A 7,716-nucleotide genomic window follows, 5' to 3' on the forward strand; every position below is an offset into this window, starting at 1 on the left:
CAAAATTAATAGATTTATGTTTAAAATAAAATGCATGAAAATATAGTGAGAATTACACTCACTAGATGAATACCATATTGCAATTTATTTTTTAGGCTTACTACAATAGTTGAGCTATTCTCCCTAGAGGACTTGTAGGAAATGATGTACTACTCTAGGGAAAGATTAAAAAAGACTCACATCTATGTTAAATAGTATACTTTACTTGAGGGGGGATAAAAATATATGCAAGTTTCTAAAAAAGCACAAATTCTCTAATTGATATAGATAAATGATGAAATAAAAAGATGTAGGATCTCCTAATCATCCATTATAATGCCCCACCCAGAGATCCTTGGAACAAGGATTCAATTCAAGACAAGAATATTTTTTTTGAATAAGTGTAAGTGCACACAATAGCAACATACTTGGATCATAAGGATTGCAATGGAAGACTTAACCATCATCCCAACAACCAACGAATTTCCAAATGCCACTACTGACCAAAACTACTGATGACGAAGAACACATAACTAAGTTTAAATTGAACACATTTTGAATTCAAAATGCAAAACCAAAGGACTAAAGAACACCTAAGAAAGTACTCGAAACAACTCCAAATTTTTTTGGATCAAACTGAAAAGTGCTCGTTGCCCGCTCGCACAGGTTTTTGCAAAGATCTAGATGATACTTTAATATAGCACTGGTAATTATCACATGACATTCCTAAATAAGGGGGGAAACACTTTCAGGGATTGGGTGATACTTTTCTCAAAGGCATGTGGTACTTTAAGGGTATCATATGATAGTTCTTACAAGGAGGTGTGATACTAGAAAGTATCGCATGATATTTCTCTAATGGATGTGCAATTGAATTAGGGGACACACGATACAATTTTAATGGGTGTGTGATACAATATTATATCACACCATGCTAATAAATGGTAACCCAAGAAACTCAAGAAACACTTAAAGAGAAACAATTGACCAAAACTAAGTTCAGAACCTCCACACCAGGCAGTACTAGATCCACAAAGATTGAGGAGTGAACACTCAAGAGCATAAAAAACAAAAGACATGAAACAAGAACAAGGAACATCCATCATCTAAACCATAGAAGTAAAAAAAAGTACTAAAAGCAACATTGTAGTGAACAACATCACAATGTACAAAAATAACATCACAATAACTAAACAACCAAACTAAGTACATGGTTCCTCCCAACTATCAATATCATTATAAGACCATCATGGATCCTAGCCATCCCTCATGCATAACATCCCAAGCCACTGATCAAATCGTTGATACTATCATAATAGGGATGTCACTACTAAAACATGCTACAATATAAGCATAAGAAAATCTAACATGCTAGCAGTAAAGCATAAGATAATCCTACTAGTAGATAACATCACCTATCACATGCTAATCATCATAATAAGGAAATTTAACATGCTAAACCAATAAGCAATAGATAATCCAATACAATAATTCACATCATCTAGTCATATGCTAACATCATAATATGGGAATGCATCAAATAAACTAACATCATCTAAACATGATATCCAAGCATTCCAATGAGAGCATAAATCACAAGAAAGAATACTCCAAAACCCAAAGTATTAAGTGAAAACATCCAAAAATGGTCGCACTAGGACAAACGACTGTCTTTGTACACCAATCCCTAGTAGTAGTGAAGGTAGCTACACCTACCAACTATGTGGCACCTATAGGTCCAAACTTGTTGTGCTGATGGAGATAATGATACAACCACAAACACACAAAACAACATCCATGGCTAACACTCATGCTAGACAGTATGATGGTTGTAATCAAGAACCTAAGAGAATGCAAGGAGTAAAGGTCCTAGTTAGACAATTAATAGGCTACTAAGTAGGGTTTGACATCATCGAGAGTCACTTGGCATTGAAAAGCCCAAGCTTGCATTGTGCGGATAGAAAATCCATCAACAGAAAGGCTCAACACATACATTTTATTATCTTAAGTTTTATTACCACTCACACATTTTATTTAGTTATCACTTATTTAAAACTTCCTCTACCAACCCATGGAATCATGATTGTTGGGCTGCGAGATAGAAGCCCCCTCCATATGCTACCCTACCCTACCCATGCTCATCCTACAACAAGTTCCCATGGGCATGCATACTCCCATCCCAACCCCAATGATCATAACTTTAGGAAGTACCATAGAATATTGGGCCTTGCAAGTCACCTAACAAATGTACGTGCATGTACTCATGTGTAGTGCACCTCCATCATGAAGATCATAACTCAAGGACTGGATGAGAACACAATGCAAAAAACACAACCAAAAACAACTTAGGAGGATGGATTCTACACAAATCTCAAGAACCAACAAAACCACACATCATGAAATCACTCAACCAGCCTCAATCTAGGAGTATGGATTCTACATGAATTCCAATGATGCAACAAGAAAAAACATCATGAACTTACTCAACTAGCCTCAATTCGAGAGCATGGATTCTACACGAATCCTAGTGTCCAAAAAATAATAACAAGGGTCCAAAAGAAATGATAACAATAGGTATAAAAATCACTCAATCGCACACAAAGTTAGGATCACAGATGTGAAACACATCCCAATGCAAACACAAATGTGCAATAAAGGTCTGACTGATATCCAAACAAATAATCTAGGTCCATGACCCAACTCATGCCAAGAAAACTTGATAAAATAGGGCAGCATGCAAAATAAGGTAAAAACCCCAAAATTTGGAAAAAAATTTAAATTAAAATACATTTGGCCCTTGGGTAGGAAAACCCCAAAAATCCAAAAATAATCAAGTTCAGACACTATATAAAAAATAGCTAGCATAACGGTGCAAAACCCCAAACCCTCATCCAAAAAAATAGGGAAATGTTCATAACTACCCAATTGGGTAGAACTAACATATAGAAATGGAGGGGAACACTAGTTCTCAGCCTCCAAACAAATGGCTACCCAAAATAGAAGTAGAAATGGAGCCAAAACAATAAAATAGGAATGCCCTACCTCACAGCCAAAAGGGAAAAATGAGAATCTAAACCATAAAATAAATAGCCTATAGAAGTAGTTGAAAATTGCTGCAATCCAAGGTTTCCCCGAGCTGAATCCAACAAGCTCAACCTCGTGATGATCCCATGCTGTAACTCACACAATGAAAAAAAAATTAAATCCTCATGAAGAGGATTTTGGATTTACTCTCCAACTTTCTAATTCAAAAGTGAGAAGTGAGGAATTAAATTCCTTTTTGGATATATATTCACTTTTTGAGTGAATAATCAACTAGGGAAAATAACCAACCAACCTAGTTAAACCTCGATTCGACCCAAATGAAAAAAAGCTATTCCTAGAAATATGAATTCATCTATGGAAAAGCTACCAAAAATTAAAATAAATCAATTAAAAGCTCAAAAACCCAAAAACACATAAGCTTCCTTAACAACTTTCGCGATATAGCAAACCTCTAAATGCATAGACACACTCACTGGTCTAATCACATAATGAAAATGAGTTTAGATTTAATAATCCTTGAAAGGTTTAATTAAACAATTAAAATAAGGATATGTCAACCATAAAAGGATGACATTGGCAAAATATGAATAACTGAATCATTAACTCCATGTGCCACTACTAGGGATATAAATCCTGCACACTAAAGAACACGATCAAGTGCAATTGCGTATAATAACATAGCCAAAGCAATAAATGCATTAAATCATCTCATTTTACCATTTATTTAATTATATCAAAATAGTCTATTTACATCGCTCATGTTCGTATAAAGCATAACAACGCAAGAATGAAGTAAAAAACCATAGCATAAAATCCATCACATAACATAATTAGCGATATGTCCAAATACTAGATAACTAGATATCATCATAAAAACACTGTCATCTCAAAATGGCATCATCATTCAATATGATCAATTGAGCAGCATAGTAGTCTAATATCTATGATACTAAAATCAAGGTATAAGATTTGACCCTTAGGTCATCTCAAAAGTAAAACATAACATAAGTAGATATCCGCAGCACATAACCAATGAATCCAACATGGAAAATCCACTTCTAGTTATTTAAGCATTTAATAATGATTATTTAAGCAACATAAAAAGGCACTTAAAACAAATAAGTGAACATAGTCATAAGCATGACTAACCACTGCTATAGGAACCTAGTCCAGTGTAGCATGGTAATAGTACACAGTGCAATCTTTGTACACATCTAAAGGTAATCACAGAATAACCTCATGATATCACATCAATCTTGGTAACCACTGGTACAAACCTTAGTTAACCAAAAAACACATCATAATCTCATAAATCAGCCATGAGCATAATCAAAGCAATTGATACAGAAACATACATCCAATCACCTCAACAGTGTAGACCACTCATGGTCACCATCGTGATCCATCACAGCAAAAGATCAACCAGGTTACATCCATTAGGATGACTCACAAAAATCAAATGGAAGAGGCACTACATCATCCCCCCCAAAGACTAGGCTTACTCCTAGAAGCCTGTAATCCAAGAATAGAAACCAAAACACACTAAGAGAAAAATCAAAACCGAGCAACAGGGATGACTCCACAAGCTCACCACAAGTCAAACCCAAATCACTCCAACATTCTCCAATCATCATGTCAACCCCCAAATAGGTCAACCACAAGAGAAAGGTGTCACACTGACACAAGGTCCTCCAACAAGGAACCTTATATGCACTAGGAAAAACCCATCTAGCCATAAAGTCAACAATACAAGGTAAGGGAAAACCCACTCTACCTCATCCATAGGTGCCCAACTAAACATGCACCTACCACATGACCACAAACTTTAGTCAAAACACTATGTACTTCCATAAAAAGTTGGAATCATGGGGAATAACTATCCCAAAATTCTTAAGATTCCTATCATGTCACACATGATCATTCTTGAATCCACGTAAACTCACCCTTTGAACAAAGCAGATGACAGTTTACCAACAGAATTACACATTCCCAAAAGACTACTCACCACCAAGCATAGGAGCACAATGACTCTCCAAGGTACAAAAGCTTAACTACCACTAGGAACTAGGGTTACACAACCGAACCAGACAAGATATCACCTTTCAACAAGGTTGCAAAGACTTTTGTCAGGGGACACCATCATGTAATATTTGCATATGAACTCATAAGATGGTAGCATGTGTCCAACGATACATGTCCCTCTAGCACCATGCTAGGAATACTACAACCAACCTAGTGCTAAACTCAGTCTCTAGCCTCAAGTCAATGGTCAATGAGAAAACTTGACTGAGACAAACCTCTTGAAGAAACAAGCTTAGGGAGAAAGAAACTATAGAGTATAGGATTGAGAGAGAGTCTCTCTCTCAACCTCTATACTAAATCAGCCCAAGACATGTTAGGGAACTCATAGTTCCACCAACCATCAACATAGTCATTTGAAAACACTAATTGAGCTACTGGCATAACCATGCTAGCCTACTCTCACAAGAGAGAAAAGGATATAGAGATGCGCCAAGGTCAACATCCAAAAAGGACAATCTAGACTCATAAAAGAATTAAGTCACTCCCAAACATCAAGACAACATCAACCTTGAGCAAGGTATGCTCACAAACCACATTTCACCTCTCAAGGGTGGGTTGGTGCAATAGGAAACACACAAACCCAAGAACAAAACCCAAAAATTACCTAGTAGATTATGAAGACTAGATAACTCTTCCATTATGAATAACATGAAGGGTTAAACTTCTCCAATGGCCATAAATATGATATGTCATGATTGAATTGGCCTCTACTCAAAAAAGGTACTCGAAACATCAATCAACAACTCCAAAAGTGCAAAAAGGTGACTTCTTGTTCCCCGAGTGTAACTTTACATTAGTGCAATCTCACACAAATTTTCTCAGTAAACCATGTGAGAAAGTGCAATGAACCAAGTAAGAAAATGCATGATCACCAATTTTTCACACGAAATTACAAATTAGCACTAAAATTGCCTTCACTCTGGAGACCATAACTTTCACGTCCAGACTCAAATTGACTCCATTCAAAAAGTATTAGAAAGATATAAACAAGGCCTATGACATGATGGAGTTTAGAGAGTCCTAAAATATAAGAGTTTGAGACAACACTCAAGATGAAACAACATAGGAAAAACAACAGTCTCGGTTACCAAGACAAGTGATGGACAAAACATCCAAAATCAGACAAGAGCACACATGCCCAAAACAACATAAGACATGGAATGAAAGGTAGTTCACACATTAAAAACCATTATTACTTATCTTTCATAATTTTATTAGTTAAACATAACATGAGAACTAATGCACAATGAAACTAAAAGGTTTTTAAAGCAAGGGTTCAAGAGTCACCATCAAACAAGTACATATCTTTCAATTTTTCTTCAAGAATTAACATTACATTTACTCATCTTTTAAAACATCCAATTATAGTAACAACTTTAAATCTACCAAAGACACACTAGCATTTTCTCCATGATATTATCCCCTGAACATGCTACCAGAGGTTCGAGACGAACATGATAGAGTCACAACACACAACTGGGTAGTAGTAAAACACATCCAAAATAATCATCAATTCCAACAGTAAATATTAAAAAGAGCTCATTTCAACAATAATTCAAGTGTGACAACTACCACAAAGAGAGTGATAGATAAAATTTGATGAGTATTCCAAGAGAGGAAAATACAAAAAACCAATGCTAGCCCAACAACATGAGGAAAGTACCTCCAACCAAATAAAATAAGGCATAAATCAAATTACATTACATGTAGTGATTGAGGATAGCCACACAAGAGGGATAAATCACCATACAATGCTAAGGAATACATCATCCTAATAGTGTTAGAGAACACACTCACACACATCAAGCAATATACCATCAATAATCTCATGCATATGCAGAAAACAATGATTTCCTTAATTTTTTACTCATGTAATGCAACATTTATATATTCATCAATTTAATACAATTTTCCATAAGCTTAAGAAGTAATGAGATTGGGGACTTAAGTCATTAACCCAAAAGATCTAATGCATGACCTACTCCTTTGCAATGATTCACAATAAATACTTATTTCTCAATGAAAGGAACCATTTCATTACTATAATGAAAAAGCACAGAATCACAAATAAGATTCATTTATTTATTTACAATTAGGAGAAAATAGGGAAAACAATGCACCTTACTCTACAAGGAGGAGCAAAAGAAGGCACTCAAAGCTAACACATGGACACCAATCAGTGGTTCCATCCAAAAAGGTCACATACACAACCAACCAAATAAAGGCACATCGATTCCATCTACAAAATAAGGGAAGACTCACTTCCTTCTCCTCACACAGATCTAGTTGCATCTACTAGACAAGCAAGCCCATCCCAAGTAGACACTGAAGCGATAGAGATCATGAGCTCTTCACCAAGACACTCAAACTCAACTGACATAGCAACAACCATATGGGCAACATATACATAGAGATCATGGGCTCTGATACAAGATGTAATGCCTTGCTAGGAGATCCTTGGAACAAGGATTCAATTTAAGCCAAGATTTTTTTTTTGAATAAGTGTAAGTGCACATGACAGAAACATACCTAGATCACAAGGATCACAATGGAAGACTTAACCACTATCCCAACAACCAACGAATCTCCAAATGCCACTATTAATGAAAA

The sequence above is a fragment of the Cupressus sempervirens genome, chromosome 1, assembly GCF_028749045.1.
Source record: "Cupressus sempervirens isolate cs-2001-9-10 chromosome 1, ASM2874904v1, whole genome shotgun sequence".
NCBI lineage: Eukaryota > Viridiplantae > Streptophyta > Pinopsida > Cupressales > Cupressaceae > Cupressus > Cupressus sempervirens.